Source organism: Cimex lectularius, unplaced genomic scaffold, assembly GCF_000648675.2.
Source record: "Cimex lectularius strain Harlan isolate CLEC.00 unplaced genomic scaffold, Clec_2.1 scaffold190, whole genome shotgun sequence".
NCBI lineage: Eukaryota > Metazoa > Arthropoda > Insecta > Hemiptera > Cimicidae > Cimex > Cimex lectularius.
Genome location: NW_019392798.1, coordinates 369,359 through 387,404, shown reverse-complemented (window position 1 = coordinate 387,404; position 18,046 = coordinate 369,359). Strand labels below are relative to the sequence as shown.

Here is an 18,046-nt window from a genome sequence, read left to right as displayed (position 1 = left end):
GCACACTGGTGGGCACTCTGAACTCAACAGACAAGAATGACACATCTATACGGGAAACAAACACTGAGCCCTGAAGATGATCTCAATAAGAATCGAAACGGCACGATAAAGAAAATGTTTTTCTAAAACCTACATCACACCAGACCACCATCTCCGAATAATCATTAATATCCAATCTTTACTCCAATTTGAAACTCACTCTAACAGATGAACAGAAGTGGACTCAGTAGGCAGTGTTTTAGTTTTAAAGTATTGACTGCACAATTTAGGAATTGGGACTTTTTTTTGTAAAGTTTTAAAAAAGAATATAATCTAACAGATACAGAGAGCCGTATAAAATGGAAAAATAAGTAAATCCGGTAGAGATGAATAAAATAATAAAATATTTCAATAAAGTGATACAGTTTGTTGAAGTATATTAAACCTGGCCTTTTTGACACAACAGATCATCCTGGTAACTGTTCTCCAATTAGAATGGAGATTCTTTCTCCTTCTGTTTGTGTGCGGTTAAATGGTATGTTAAATACACAACAAAACAATGGTTGATTGTTAATGGTGCATCGCTTAACAAAACAATAAATAATCTAAGCAACCTATGTTTTTACTAAATATCTTGGTACAACAAGAATATTCAAAGAAAAGTGTAATATTGTTAATATGATAATAATAATATACTGTTGATAATATTGTTAATCTCATTGTATTCTACGGTTTGCTATTTAAATTTATTTTTTAACTTGACCCACTCTATTCCACAGACGGAGACAACCAAAAATGCACTTTCATAAAAAGTAGTCTATTTTTTAAAACAAGCAGCACTCCAAAATCGCAACGTTTAAAAAAATAAAAACTACTTTTTATGGAAGTGTGTTTTTGGTTGCCTTCGGTTGTTGTGGATAGCGTGGGTAAAGATAAAAAATAAATATTCAATGTTAAAACAGAGGCAAAATCATTGAACAGAGGATGAGTGTTAAGAGCGTCAAAATGACATTCTTCGTCAACTTACATTCCAATATTGTATATATTGTCAACAAGTAACAACTTTTTGTAACACTATTAATATGAGTCATTTAAAGAATAAGAGTTTTGAACCATCTTCATCAAGGAAATAAACTGCTCAAAAATGAATAGGGATAGTTGTACTTTATTCTTATTCCGTTAATTTTAATAAAATTAACCGATACATTCTTGTTGGATAAAACAATATTGAAAATATAAATAAAAAACAAACAAATGTTAATCCTCATTTTTAATAATGGATTTACTTAAGAATAGTAATTACTCATTTTGTAAACAAACACATTTTCTCGTTTTTTCTCCATTTTAAATCAGTTGTATTCTCTTTAACCATAGAAAGACATCATCTTGAACCAGAAGTTCGCAATATTATTGTAAGAAGAGTCACCAGCAAGTGGATATGCCAAGGATGCTTGGTAATGGATCTCAGTACATTTCGATGCTAAGGGAGGACAGAAATATTGTCATTGTTGCAAAACGGAACCCTTTCCATAGTGCCCACAGATCCTAAATGAAGTATAAGATGTTTTGGCAAGGCCTTTATCAACACAAACGAATCATAGTCGTAGGAAGTTGTCCTTACATTGTGTGTCCCTTTGAGACGACCTGGAGCTACAGCCCGCTATCAGCAACTCAGGAGAATAGGGTGCAATGAGCGCCTAGAAGAGAACAATTGGAATGCTGTTATGTTTACTGATGATTCGCGTTTCTGTCTGTATAGTGATAGCAGGCATCAAAGAGTACACCGGGTATGCTTAAATTTCATGCTCCGTTCAGTGCAGTCCTGGGGGAGGTGGTGGAATGGTCTAGGCTGGGTTTTACGCTGGAGGACAAACTGGACTTCATATTGTTGAAGGAAACCTCACCGCAGTCCGTCATGCTCAAGAAATTATCGAGGAATACATCCCTCAAACCGGGGATCCCATTGCCAGGGATTTTCGATTTCTGGATGATAATGCCAAACCTCATTAGAGGCAGAGTTGTTTTCAATATTTCGAAAATCTTAGAAGAGGAAGGGAACCCCTTCCGCCATTGCCTCCAGACCTCAATCCCATTGAGCACTTGTGGGATGCTTTGCAAAAAAGGCTTTTCCATCACCATCTGCAGCCAGTTGACCTGTAACAACTTAGTGCGATGTTGCAACATCTATGAAGTGAAATTCCCTACGAAACTAGTGTCAACCTTATTAATGGTATGCCCTAACAGGTGCATAGAGGTTTTACTCTAACAGAGGACATTATACACAGTATTAATTGTTTAAAACAATTATTGTGTCCAATGAACAATATTATGAAATTTAAACCTTTTAACTTGTTATTTTTCAAAATCCATTAATTAAATTTTCCTTAAGTAAAAAATAAAATAATTTCTAATAAATTTTAATACAAATGCTAGGGAAAGTAAATACTACAAAATTGGCAATATCCCTATTCATTTTTGAGCAGTATGGAACAATTCTTCTTGAAAGATGATGATAGTTCGATATTCGTCCTCTTCTAAAGAGTTTATCACATTGACTCAGCAACTGATACGGTCAACTTACTGGAGGGCTTACAAATACCGTTGTAAATGATGTAAATTTGAAAATGATTTCAACTTACATGAGAAAGATGAGCTGTCATATATACTGAAGTTGAAATGAATGCGTCAAAAATCATCTCTTGATGCCTGTTTCCACTTAAACTTGTGAATTGAGAACTAATTTACTGTTGAAAGACAGAACTCAATGGAAAAAAACAAATTTGGTCGACAAAATTGTCTTCAACATAAAGAAGTTATCATTAAATATCAATATTATCTTTTAACGACTAACGTGAAAAAGTAGGAGGGCAGTGTTGCATCAAACCAACTGTCAAATCTGTTGCCACTGGTCCCAGTATCATCTCAGCCAAATCAGATAAATCTCATCAATTTAATTTCAAGAAGAAAAAAAAATACAGTCCACTTAGAATATGTCCTGATAGAATTTTCACAAGCCCGGTAGCTCTGAAGTGTGGATTCGGCAAAAAAAAAAGAAAGAAAGGGATGTTTCTTCGGAAATCTCAACTCAAGGTCGAAGTATGAGCCTAAAGTCAAAGAAGTTCTTAGTAATGGCGGATGGTTTTGGTCGAGGGGTGGACCCGCGTACTCGTAAGTCTTTTCTACGATATTTCTGGAGTTAATTATCGAAAAGCAAAGATAAAATATCGAGGTTTGTTTATTCAGTCATTTCCGATGTTACTTTGAGAAAGTGTGTAATTATATTTGGGATTATTTTAAGATCTGATCTCCCTGGTCTAGTCTTAATGCCGCCATTAAAGAATTTTATTTTACAAGGGTATGTCAAGTACAACTTTTGAACTCTCGGGGTGCCGATGTTTTTGAAAAAAAGCTCATTTGTAAGTAGGTAGTAAGTAATGCAGGTTCGCTGGATTTGAACCCAGGAGCTTTACCTTACAGTGATGAGCGCCGTTTCATAGACTAAATCGTTGCGGTCCCCCCCCCCGCCTATCATTACAGATATTAACCTTAAATTAGAATCATTAACTTTTGGATCTTACTTCATTTATTCACCTCTGTTGTGTAAATGACAGTTTTATTAATCACAAAAAGAATTTCATTAAAGGCCCCGGTATGTCAATAATATATGACAAAGTTCAGGGCATTTTGAAAAACTACTGTCTTTGTAAATGGTTGAAATGGAGATTCAAAGATGGAGGTAGTGAGGATATTTTTCGGAGGAATACATTAAATTCTGCCCACTTAATTATGAAAGTTTTTTTTAAACTCCCTGGACAAGATGTTCGTCGCTCAAATATAGATTTTATTAATTGTATAAATATTTATTATCAAAGTGTGAATGGACTTATGTCAAAATGTACTGAATTTTATAAAGCGATAAATAGTTGTAACTATGGTATCATTTTTCTTAAGGCTATATTAGAAAATTGCGCAACTTGTGTCAATAGACAAAGTTCTGTGATTGTTTATGGACAAATCAGGAACAAATCACTTGTTCTGTAGACAAAAATTGCAATCTATGGTCTCCCAGCTCAGATGGAAAAGTTGAGACATGTTGTGCAACATTTCATAATGGAATTGTTGCTCTGAATCTTGTTTCATCCTTGCATTTTATTTCCAACCATAAGTAGCAAATTTTCAAAATCCGTGGTGGTTAGCTGCATGAAATTTCTGAAACTTGAACTCTCTTTTAATTTTCATTTTTGCAGAAGAGTCGATCCAAATATAGGACCGTCTGCTAAAACATTCCCTGTCACCAACAGTAACGATTAATTTTCCTTTTTTGATAAAAATTAAAACTGCACAAGCATCAAAGACGCAGGCCGCTATCTCACTTGTCACGGAAACTAGTTTAACTGAGCTGTACAGTTGTGGATGTGTGACAAAGTTTCTAGTTCATCTAGGATTTGTTCTGCAACAGTCTACATACAAAATTGGTGATTTATCTCCAGCACAGTCACGTGATTTTGTTTATGAGTGTGAACTTGCCTTTAAGGAAACTAATCTGAATGAGATTTTCCTATCAAGTGAATTTTTTCCTCCCTGCTTTAATGTCTTTAGAAAAGATAGAACAGTTGTTACTAGCAGCAATAACCCTGGGGGAGGAATTTTTATTGCTTCAAAATATAATTTGAAAACAATTTTATTGAGGATATTTGGATTTCTGTAGAAATTGGTGGACTTTGGATTATTTTTGGTTGTTTTTACATACTCCCAGGTTCTTATGAATTTGTTTATAGATGGTTTTTTGAAAAAGTTGAAACTTTATTAACAAAAATAAATCTATTCATTCTGGTTTGTGGAGATTTTAGTCTCTATACTGTTGGTTCAATAGTTGCCTAAATAGATTTTCTTTTTTAATTGGATTTTCTTCACCCAGAATGGTATGGGTAGGATACTGGACTTAGTATTTAGCAATATTAGTTTTGTCACTGTTTCTAGAGAACTAAACAGTCTTGCTCCCGCTGACATATTACATCTTGCACTGAATGTTTCATTTTTTCTCAGAGATCATGATAAATGTTATCAGGATACAGTCCTTTATAATTAAAAAATGCTAATTACGATGATCTTAATCACAAAATAGATTCAATAGATTGGTCATTTATCTCATCTTTTGACTTGGACCAAGCTGTTAGTATTGTTTATTCTATGCATCGAATTCAGTTGAAAAACATATTCTTAAATTTTGTATACAAAAAGTAATTTGTTTCCAGTTTGGTTTTTTAAGGAATTAAGTACTTCTTAATAGAATAATTAAGGTGTTAAATGATTTAAGAAATCTAGTTCAGACTATGCTGTCAGATCTTTCTGGTCTTTCATCACCGAGAAAAGATACACTAAAGGATGCCCTTATCTATGAAGGATGGTGATATAATATTAACAGACTCTGAGGGCTGTTGGTGACAGTTCCTCACTGAAGATGGTGCAATGGCAAAACACATTTGAATAAGTCAAAACCCTGCGAGTGGAGACAGGCCCAGTGAGTGACCCTGTTCCAGTTCAACATCTGAAAAGTTATGAGATATTTTTAAAAAGTATTCAAACCATCCTCGAATTCCCTGAGCTCTAGTGTGAGTTCTTCCAACCTTATTACATGAGCAGGATATTTCTTAATGAATAAAATTGTTGCTCTAAAACCATCCCTATAAGTGGACCTGATGAAGATCCCCCAATTCTGTTAATAATTATGCTCATTCCATGCCCTCTCTTCCTCCTATTTAGGAAATCCCTGGACTTAGATATGATGCCTACTGGAGCATTGGATTGAAGTGTACATTGTTCCAGTTTGTAAGAAGGGTGATTGGAGCAACATTCGTAACTATACCCTGTAATGCAACTTAAATACAATACCTAAAATTTTCTAGTCTGTTATTACTGACCAAGTCAGGTACTTCTGTATGCCACTTCTAATTGATGAACAGCGCAAGTTTTCGAATGGACGCTCAACTATGACTAACCTATTAATGTACAAGGAATTCATTTTTAATTCCATTGAGAATGGTAATCAAGGGGATATTGCTAAACCTTTTGATATGATATGATTGACCATGGATTGCTTTTGGGTAAGGTTGAACAGAATAGGTTTGGTGGCAGTTTCTTGGCTTGGATTAGATCCTATCTCTCCAATAGAAATCTTAATGTAAAGTTTAGAGTTAAATTTTCCAAAACCATTAGAGCAACATCCGATGTCCCCCAAGGATCTCACTTTGGTTCAATCTTGTTTTTAATGTTCAACGATGTGTCCTCCTGTTTCAAAGATTCAAAATATTTACTATTGGCAGATAATATAAAAGTTTGTGCCATTGTCAGTAATGTTGAGGGAAATTTAATTGTATTAATGCAATCATGTATTACATGTCACTTGTCTGATGCATACCCTTTCATACTACAATTCATTGCTAGATACAAATTTGAGTACTTGTTTCAAATATAAAATAATTGTAAATAACATATAAATGTAATTATCTGAGGGAAGCTTGAATTCCTGTTCCAATCAAAGATGTCTTAATAGTTACCAAAACCTGTTTTCTTTGTTCTTCAGATGTATCAACTCCATGTTGAGCCAGGGAGAGCCAAACTGCCCTCTTGAGATCAAATATTGTCATTTAAAACGTCTGCAACCATAAGTTCATGGGAAATTTTATGTCTGCCAGATCAATTGTAGTCAGGTGTTAAATCTAGGATTTCACTGACCCTATTGTCAATGTATGTTTTTAATTTAGCTGATTACAAAGTAACCTAGTTGAGTACAATTATAGAATTTGTCCACAGGTATTTGCACTCGAATTTCATCTGTAACGACGGCTGTGATTTTCCGTTTTCGCGAAGGGATATTTAAAAAGTGCGTTAAGTTGTTTCGCGAGTGTTAAATAGCGTGAAGATTTACCTACTTCATTGTGGTTGTTGTAAGGCGAGGATCATTGCTTCAGAGGGTAAATTTCATCTATATAACATGTACTATTTATGTGCTGTCTATATGTTCTACATTTTAATTTGAGATTTTTTTTTATAGAGAAGATTTACTAAATGTAAGTCAACTCTCTCTCTGCTGGCCATCAGGTTAGTAAGCATGATTATTAAGAAATAACTAAGACTTTTTAGCCAGTCATATTTTTACTCTGCCCTACGAAAAATACATTATATTCTATTGTTCTGTTTAATGAATTTATCTCATACAAAAACAATGTTTATAATGAATTGAATGAATATAATTTTTTGTGGGTTTTTAACATAAATTATTATTATATAAACATTTCTTATTATGTACACTTATTAAGATAAAGATTAGCCTTTAGGGAAGAAATTTTCACAGCTAATTCAATTTCTGTGAAGAGAATTTTTGCATTTCAATCAGGTCAGAAATAACTGGAAGGCAATTAATTGATTTGTAAGCATATTGTTTAGGGTTACTTTTGTATACTTGAATATTTAAATAATTATGAAACTACATACTTTCATATATTTTTTTTAAAGTGGCTGTTACCATAAACGCTCCATATTTATATCATTTGAAATTTGTCTATTTGAGCAACAGCTTTTTAAACTTGCCTCAGCATTCCTTTTTCTGGTTTCTTCTTTCGCCTAATCCACTTTATTTTGACCTAATTTAATTCATTTTCATTCATTTACATTCTGTACCCCAACCCATAAAACATACCATTTCTTCGTGGTCGTATGCTAAATTAATAGGTTTATGCCAAACTACTACATAAATTTTGTCAAAGTTAAAACCTATGTCAGATTTGGATCAAATTAGATATCGGCAATTTCTTACAGCTAAGCTTGTTTTCCAAAAATCACAGTTTTGTTTTTAATATTGAAATGCTAAATCAATTTGAACAAAGACAGGCATTGTTGCTACAAAAGGAAAGAGAAGATGATACTGATGTTTATTTGAAAGCTCCAATTAAATCCGAATGTTCAAATATTAATTAAGTTATAATTTAAAGTTTAAACAAAAGGATGTCAATGGTGAGAAAGTTTAAAATAAATTTCAAATTGGCCAAATTATTGTTAAGTTGAAGTCCGACCTTGAATCATAATATATAATATCAGCATAGCAATACAAACGTCTGCTCAGTATTGGCAGAAGTAGCAACATTAAAAAAGAAAACAGTCTTTCTGGTTAAACACTTAAACAAAACACGATAAATACATGACTATAAAAATCGATTATAAATGACTACAAAGCCTTTGTTTTTCGAAAAATTGATTGGTGAAAAGTTTAAGAATAGTCGTTTTTAGATCAAAAATGTTACAACCAGCATAAATATATTTTCATTTATTTATTTACATTTTTTTTCCAATTGTTCGCAATCACTTGACCAGCAGATACTGATCAACGTGAACTCACATCATTGTGGACATAATGTATTTTTCCCTCTTTTCAAGTTCTGCCTGCAATATTTAGATTTATTCTAGCAAATTTTAGATGTTAATTAGCATTTCAAATAACCAATAAAAGTTTTTCTTTTTAGATAGGCCTTTTTAACACATCTACACTTCCACATGTCCTCGAACATTTTTGTTTTTGTGTTCCTTAAGTTACTATCCACAAGATTAGGACCCTATGCGATTTCTTTCTGTCATTTGTATATTTGCTCCCTTCGAAATAAAACACTATGTCCTTAAAACGGTCTGGTCGTCTCAGTCTTGATTATTTGGGATTCAAGACTTCCCACAAGAAATATTCACAAATATTCATCGCAATTAAAAATTAATTTTGAGACTGGATCTCCTAGGGGCAATTTTGTTTCTACGATGTTTGGTGTTCCCTGGATTTTTTTCAATCTCCTCGATATTGCAGCTCTTGAAAAACGGCATGTGGAGCATGTTTTTTAATTGATTTATTATTGCTTTATGTATACATTCTGTTTAACCCCCACGCAAAAACCGGTTGAAAAGTTGCATTTTTTCTTCTTTGAGCTTATATCAATAACCTTTGACTTAATGGTGTTATAAGTGAAAAAATACGTTTACTAGTTTTCGTGGTCCGCTTGACCAATTTTATCTCAACTAAACCTTAATTAATTGAAAAAATAAGGTTGAAATCGCGAAAAACACCCCAAATGTTTTATTTTAAATCTCCGGTTCAGATTTATTTATTGAGGTCAGGTTTATAAGTGGCCTGCTGTCAGTCTGCTGTGGATCCGAGATGTTTCAAAGTTCTCACTATTTTTGTGATTTCAAAATAACAAAAAAAAACAGCAATTTGAGAAATGTATATTGTTATTTTCCTAAAATTGTAAATTATTTATAGAAGACGAAGTTACGTTATTACATATGGTTTATAAACTATATATAATAACCCATTTACAGTTTCTTGTTGATTAAAAGAGATGTTCGAAAGTTATCACTATTTTTATGATTTGCGGGAAAAACCGAGGCAATTAGAGAAATTTCAATTCTAAAATTAAAATAAAATAGAGAAATTTTTCAATTCTAAGTTACTTACAGAAGCCAAAGTTATGCCATTATGTATGTTTTACCCTGTAAAGTTTTCTGTTAATTAGAAGAGTCGTTTCAAAGTTACCACATTTTTGTCCTTTTCGAAAAAAAAATCGGAGACATTTAATTTTGAAAAAAAAGTTGTATTCATAAGTTTTCTGGGGCGTGAAAAATGCCATCTTTTTCCGATCTTACCAAATGCATAAGATTTCTTTCTTGGGATGTAATCCGGCATATCGATTGTTAGCGGTGGGTCGCTGTGTTTTCCCCAGGAGTTTTTCACTGAACGTTGTTGTAAAGTTCATTGTTTTCATTTCATTTATCAATAGAAATGGGTCGTTTACATTGCAGTTTATGAGAGAATCGCAGATGGGTCTAATAAATCATTTTCAGTATACCGCTCGGACAAACTATTCAACTCTGAAATGCTTCTATGAGATATTTTAAGTGTCTCTGCAATGTTTCGTGTCGTTAAGTGCGGGTTATTTGTGACAAAATAATATGGTCATTATCAACGTTTGAAGGTCACAAGAGCGTTTTGCCTCTTCCAGACCAATTTCTGCTTCTGAACCGAGCAATCTATTACGGATTATTATTATTTCTCTTAAAGCGTCATAACTCATCATAAAATTTTCATGCACTTTTCCCTTTGGGGAAATAAAAACCTTTTCAATGACGAAAGTGCACTATTTTTCCTACATTTTAAATTAACTAAACACCTTGTAAAAATAAGAGATCTCGACCGAAACTGATAGATGAAACATGTTCCAAAACTCAAGAGATAAAATCGAATTATTGGAAAACGGATAAACCCTACGGACTTATTTTACAACCCAATACAATCTACGAATTTCAGTGAGTTATAGTTTTTAAGATCTATTTTGATCACAAATAGGGGAAAGAATATTAAATAAATGTGTATTATTTTATTCCCATTAGTAAAAGGTCGACCCATTCCATCCTTCGTGAACGTATTTGTCTTCGCTTCATCAAGAAACTACTACTTTTAACGAGATAAAACCATGCTTTTTATTTTTTTTAATATATTTATATATTAATATTTTTATAAAACCGAAAAATACGAAATAATGATTTAAAATACGTGTCAACAACCACCAATGAGTTACAAAAGTCTCTGACAAGACGGTTTCAATGTTGGAGGTCATGTCGTACGCTTGGGTTGTCCGTAGTTGCAGTCGCACATAGTCGGTTCCAGTATGAGACCAGCCTTATGAATCAATGCCAGCAGTCACTATTAACGTTTTTCTTGCTTCTACTTCACTGTAGAGTTTATACGGCGGAATTATAGGTTATTTGGCACGCGCTTGACGTATATTCCGAGACGATGGTAGCTCTGCTTACCTGGTCTGCACGGACTCCCTCAACGCGGATACTGCTGTCACGTTTCAAGAGCATTGTCGATAGGTTGTCCTTCGACGATCGTAACTGTAGAAGAAACTTTACTTCCAAACGATTAAGGACAAGCCATGCGAGGTTGACACACGAACATTTTAGTTTGGGGGCCAAAGCACTATGTGCGAGTATTTCTATTTTCTGTGTATTAGTGCATTTGTTTTATTTTATCCACAGTTGAGTGACTGGGACCTCCTGTGGTCCAGAGAGGCTAGCAATATGATAAAGAAGAGAGAGAGAGAGAGAGAGAGAGAGAGAGAGAGAGAGAGAGAGAGAGAGAGAGAGAGAGAGTGGTTACCGTTACTTCATAAAACATCATAGCTTGACTGGAGAACCAGTACATGACATTAGTAGGTTTTAAACGCGAGAAAGATAAGAAATGAAATGCAAAGCTAAGAAAGAGGGGCTGGAGATCTACGATAGTTTGCGAAATATTCACTGACAAGCGAAAAATTCCACTCACTTGTAATATAACTTGATTTGTACACATTTTTTATATATTAATCAAAGTTTCGCGGTTTTTAACGTTTAATAATTGAGTCTTCATCTAAAGAAGTAAAAAAATGTAAATTGCTAAGGAAAATGAAACATTAAAAAGAAAAGACGGACAGATAAAATTTGTTTTAGTTTTTTAATTAACTTTTCAATATCGCGTATTTCCTCTTGCCTTAATTACATCTCGAAGACGCCTCGGCATACTTTCTACCAGTCTGGAAATGTTTCTTTCCTGGGGATTAGACCATACTCCATGAAGAGATCTTTCAAGATCGTGGAGTGTATCAGGAAGTGATGGAAATGTGCTTATTCGTCTTTTGAGGTTATCCCATAAATGTTCGATGGGGTTCAAGTCTGGAGAACGGGCTGGCCAGGCTAAGACCCTGATCTTATGCTGTTGAAGGTACGTTTGTACTATGCGAGCGGGCATTATCGTGCATTAGGATAGGCTTGTCGCTGATTTCATCGAGGATAGGCAACGCATGACGTTCCAAAATTTCATCCACAAAGCCAGTGGCTGTCAAAGATCCTCCACGCACAACAACCAACTCTGTGTGACTCTCCATTGAAATTCCCGCTAACACCATCACTGAGCTACATTGAAAAGGTTGGATCTGGGAAAATTACAAGCTTCGTACCTTTCATTTCGCCTTCTCCACACTCTTTCAAGCCCCATATGGAGATCGTAGAGCAAATCTACACTCATCTGAAAAAGTACAGCAGACCAATCGTCGAAAGACCAATGGCTGCGAGCTGTGCAACTCTGTGTGTTCTGGTCATCTTACGGGACTAAAAGCCATCAGTCCATGCTGATTTAAACTTCTTCGGGCAGAGCGTTCAGAAATTTGAACAGCTTGAATTCCCTGGAGCTGATGAACCACTTGAACAACAGTAAGGTGCCGGTTTCGCAAAATTCTCAAAGTCAGAATATGTTCATCCTTCGGTTCTGTTAACTCTAGAGCGTCCAGAACTGGCCCTTCTATGGTAGGACCCAGTTTCTCGAAATCGTCTAACGGCGTCTCACAGAGTTTCGTAGGGAACTCCGATGGCAATAACCGCATACCTGATGGAACATCTATCATCAATAAGTGCCACACCACGCGCAACCTCAGCACTAAGTGGCATTATTAAGTTTAAAAATTGAAATTAAGAAAACAAAGATGAAAACTAAACAGTTTATTGCTTCAGAATTCAAATGGGACTGAATAAACATTTTAAATTCCGTAGAAAAGTAAACATTGAAAAATCATTTTATCCTTGTTTTGGGTGAAGGATTAGATGTGTTTACCTCTAATTGATATTCCCAATTTAAAACATAGTATAAACAAATATTTATTGGTAAAAAAAATGAGACAAATTAAGGGCAGAATTTTATTTTATGGAGAAAATGGTAGAATTTTTTCCCTGCAGTGTATATAGTTAAGATTGGTGTGTACACTATATGGCAATATGAGGACTTATTTTCCACTTACTGCTTGCGCACAGAAACACGAATTACGCCATAAAAATGTGTGTGAAAATAAATTTGTTTTCGACCGAAAATACGTCGGCCAATCGCATCTATTCTGACCAGGGGAAGGACATAAACGAGATGATTTTTTTTTTTTTTTTAATAAGGCTCGTTTGTCTTGTTGTTTGGTGTTTGTTTCAACTATATTTTTTTGTGTATGGGCCATTATTTTGCTGACTGGGGCATTAGGGCATCTGTGTAGGGCGTAAGGAAGAGAAGGGAAAGGGTTTTTGGCCCGACCGACAGATGGGGCGCGGGCCGGGGTGGCGGGGTGGCCGCCAAGCCTGTCGGCCTCAGTCACACGGCGGAACCCAACGGTGCCACAGCATCGGTTCGCTCGCTTCTCGCTTATGTCCGAATCGGTCGTTTCCACTTGACGATGGGCCTTTTTTGTGTAGTTCTTGTGTCCGCTCTGTGCCGACTCGTCGCGCCAGCCATGGTTCCACCAGCAACCAACTGCTTAGATATTAAAGAAGTCTTCAGTCTCAAGAACATCTCTGTGCAAGTGCCGGATGGCCCTGTCCAAGGTGAGCACGAATCTGTTGTATTTCTATACAAAGACATAAGAAAGTGGTGACATTATTAGAGAAAACAAATAAAAACCGCCATACAAATGTGAAGTTTATGATAAGCCTTTAGCGGATTTGCCAGCACCAATGATAAAGAAAATGGCATACTGTGCGAACTACTTGATTTTTTTAAATGTCACAAAAATCCTTCTTCCCTATAACTGAAATATTTCGAAAAAGCTAGGCCTAAGACTGTGGTGTTTCATAGAGATTTTCGTTTTTTAATCCTTAAAAAACACTTTTTCACTATATTAAATTTGGATAAAACTTATTTCCCATTTGCGGATTATAAAAACAAAAACAAAATCAAAGTTCTGTTTTTAATAATAATTCGACTTTGGATGTTAAACAGCTTAAGCTTAAAAAATTAAAATATCTTCAAATAAAACTGATACATTAATATAATAGCACGAAAAATCCTTTACCAGGATGTAGGGCAGAAAGGCTCCAAATCTCTTCTGCCTTTTTCCTCTTTCTTTTATTATTTTTGTCTCTGAAGTTGAATGTACTCTCATTGAATTTCAATTTTTAAATCAATTTTTTTGCTTGTCCTAGTGAGACAACAAACCTGGTGAATGAACAATTAAAATTCAAACATAAACTGTTCACGGAATTCGCTAAACAAATATGCACAAACTTCATCTGGGTGTATTTATTTATCCAATTTTACTTTGCTGTAAAGTTTTCCTCTGTTGCCATTTAATAAAATTCTGATATCTGATTAGCAAACCGGTTTTAAAAAGAATACTTTAAAATTTGGGCTGTATATACAATTGAATGGTTTTCATACACTTTTTGAAAAATATCTGTAGTATTTATAGGTTTATTTATAGGTTTTTATCTTTGATAAAGGTTCTTTACATTTTGGAGAAACCACAGCTTCCCAACGTTGGAACTTACTTTCAGCATCCTGGGATTCTTGACCCAAGAGGTACTTTTTGTTTCAAACGACGAATGAGATGCTTTTCTTAAGATAAAGGTAAAAACATTCCATGAAGCTTGCTGGCAAAAAGGTGGAAAAAACCCTAACTATTTTGGAAATTTTAAAAGCGGTGATTGGTAAAATTACTAAATAAATTTGCTGTCAAATACTGCCTTTTCGTACTTTCCCCGTAGGCTTTTTAAACATTTTAATACAATTTCCTACCCTACATTTCACCTACTTATAATTAGTTAAATTATTTAATTTTTAGAATATCGCTTAAAAAAATGAAAAACATCTTTATCAAAATATTGCATTTTTGTACAATTTAGAAGTTTGACCATATTCTGGCTATTTTTCGCTGTAGGCCTCAAGGGCACGTCCAACCAAGACCTACAGCGAAGATAGACCACTCACGTAAACCTCTATCAGAGTCAAAGTTTTACGACCATTTTTTAAAATTAACACATTGTAAACGTTCGTCAATGAGCCTTCATATCAACAGGTTTGCTCTCTCCCTTATATTTGAAGATTTCTCTCTTTAGAGGTTGTTTTCAACTAGGCCCGATTTGTTTTTCTCTTCTCTTAATCCGGATAAGCCCGTTCTTCTAGTATAAGCTATGCCATACTCCTTGTACGATTAAAGCTTCTTTGTCCGGTGATAGGGGCTGTTAATTAATCCCGGACACCTTGGCAAGGACGACCGGTGGCATTTTTTCCATTCTGTATTGGAACCTCGTTAATCTCCCCCCTCCCGGTCGAAACAACACTTCCGTCAAAGTTCTGGATGCAATCTGTATAGATGCAAAGGGACAAAAGGTACAAAGTTTGGTTCAAAAATGAAATAAATAAAAAAACATTTATCGATCAGAATCCATATCCATATTTAACGATCAAATAGATCGATACATTCTATTTAAAACGTAAAAATTCGTATGGTTTATTTAATTAAATGCCTTATTAATGGTCAGTATTTTGTTGCAACCTCTAGTTTTGCTCATGTAGTCCATCCGTTCTTGCCGTTGATACGCTGTCATTTTTGTACATTGGACAAGGATGTCAAAGGATAAATTACAAAAACAGGCAGGATGTCGAAATGAAATAATTTTGCTAATAAATCAGTTGATTCGAACGCTTTTTCTCTTCATGTGCAAACAGTTTAATATTATTACATTCTTAAAGTTTATCCATTAATTTTTCAATTTTTGCTGTATTTTGCCCATCTGTTCCGTTTGTTTTCTTTGTAAGAATTTCGTTAACTGCACGTATAAAGTCGAGACAAAATATATACATTTACTAATGCTAGGGTGGTAAAAGTTTTTCTTACTTAAAAAAAATAATTTGGCCAATAAATCAGTCGTTTAGAGCGCCTTTCTTTTTCAACTAGTACCACTTGATAGCAAAATTTATAGTATTTATCTATTAATTTTGCAATTTATCCTGTATTTTGCAAATCTATTCCGCCTGGACTCTCTGTAGCTACGCTGTCACACGAGTTTTGTTGACTTCTGGTATAAATATCTGGAAGAAATCTGTACACTTGATGATGTTATAAAGGTTTATGTTTTCTCACGCAAAAACAGGCGAGGGGTAAAAATAATAAATTCGGACGATAAATCAACCGATTCAAAGCTTTTCTTCTTCATATGCAGGAAGTTGCTAGAAAAATTTATTGGGTTTATCTATCTAATTATCAATTTTTACTGTATTTTAACAAATCTGGTCTTCTTTTTTGTGATATGAAAATCTGGATGATATTAATTTTATATTATTATTAATTAATTATTAATATTCACGAGTTTTATCTAATTAAATGCCCAATTTGGTTGTATTTTGTTGCAAAATCGATTTCGCTAATCTGGCGGACTGTACGTTTTCGCTGCTGGCCCGCTGTCACAGGCGTTTCGTAAACTGTTTTGTTTCTATTGAGTTACGATCCTGCATCACGCGAGGGGTGTGTGAGAGATAGTTTCCTTTAGTTGATATATTTATTTATTTCTTATTAGCTCACACGTTAAAGCCGGTATTTCACAAATGCGACACTCTCATTCTTAGCGATAACATCATCAGAACAAACAACTCGCCAACAATTCAGCTGCAGTCGACAGTTCATCCCCTCGGTATAAAAGTTATAATACAATACAATGCCGTTATAAAAGTTACTCGGCGAAATCTTACGTTTAGGAAGAAATTTGAAAAGTTAGAGTTTTTATATAGTTTAACTTGTTAAACATAAAAAATAATAAATTACTACAAATGTATGAAACCTAAATTATTAAAATATACCTTCTCATTGCCATCAAATCTAATGTTTTATTTCCTTTGACTAAAAATTTACTTATTAATAATAAATTGGCAGGTAGTTTTTTCTAAATGCTTAAAATGAATAAATTTATAATGATTTTCTGAGGGAATCATCGGCCAGGTTGAGCCTGTTTTTCATTTGGCTTATATTTACGTAGTTTGGCTAGCTTTTCAACCGATGCGTGTTAAATGTGGTGCCTTTTAGAATGGGTTCCTTTTTAGAAAAGCTCCAAGGCGATGAAAAAAAGAGTGTGTCGGGTTTTCCGGCATTTTAATATCGGAAAGAGAGAATATAAAGTCGTTGGAAGTACGCTTGCAAATCCTTTGGACAAAAGGGCACTCAATATTTGGAAAAAGAGGCTCCTTCAAAGAGCGGCACTAATCGAAAATGCCAATAAAGTCGATTCGTTTGAGCGCATATTCATTGTTGAAAAAAACCGGCAAATCGATACTTAAAATATTATTCTTGGCCATTTCCTAGGGATTTGTATTGCAAAACGGAACAAAAATTAACCAACGTGAGAATGGTTAGCTTAGAATTAAAAAAAACAAAACACGTTTCTGTACCTTGAATTGTCATAATACAAAAACAATTGATAATTATGATTATATCAACATAAATTATAATGAATTATGGACTTTGGTTTCAAAAGCTACGTTGTCTACTACATACTTAATTCCAAACTTTCATGTTTTTTCTATGATCTTGTGTCAGCAAATTGAAATTTTTGTCTCTTTGTTCTTCAGTTCTCTGATTTTAAGTTTGAAATTTTTTTAACAAGATGAGGTTTTTTAAAGGCTCATAAAACGATATTTTATATCATAGTGCCAATAAATATCGATAAAACGAAAAATATAGCATCTATATCCTTGGCTCTTAGAGAAAGGGGTGAACTACTAACCAACCAGCCATGATGAAGGCCTTGTGCAACTTAAATGTCCCGGAAGACAACTTGAATGTTATAGGAGTATGTTCTATTCTGTGCAACCTCCGAAAAACATGCCTTGGGAAGAGACAGTGGTGCGGAGAGGAAGTGAAGATCCGATTTGATTCTCCTCGTGCAATTGCTCACTCAAGCCTTCAAATATAGGAAATACTTGGTAAATAAAAAAAAAAAAAAAAATAGTTTACAAATCGAATAAATTTCCAACTGGACGGCCATTGTCTATTTATATGCTTGCATAACTTGCAAATATGTAAAAGTAATTTAATGAATTAGTCGATCTATCTAAACGAAAATTTTCCAATCTCTTGTCAGGATCTTGTTGGATACTCTCAACTAGAGCGTCTCGGGTTGGCTGTCCGGGTCTCTGGCATACCATGGCTCCATATAGAGATCGTTTGAATATGCGAATTGTGCCTGA

General features: G+C 34.3%; 1 protein-coding gene across 1 annotated transcript in view; it reads right to left on the bottom strand.

Annotated features, from left to right (window-relative positions):
- LOC106664304 overlaps positions 1-2,851 on the bottom strand; it is a 167,789-nt gene extending 164,938 nt beyond the window's left edge. The window contains exon 1 of the mRNA XM_014389909.2: positions 2,619-2,851. The gene's annotated coding sequence lies outside the window, so the exon portion shown is untranslated. The remainder of the gene's footprint in view (positions 1-2,618) is intronic.
- Positions 2,852-18,046: the final 15,195 nt, after the last annotated feature.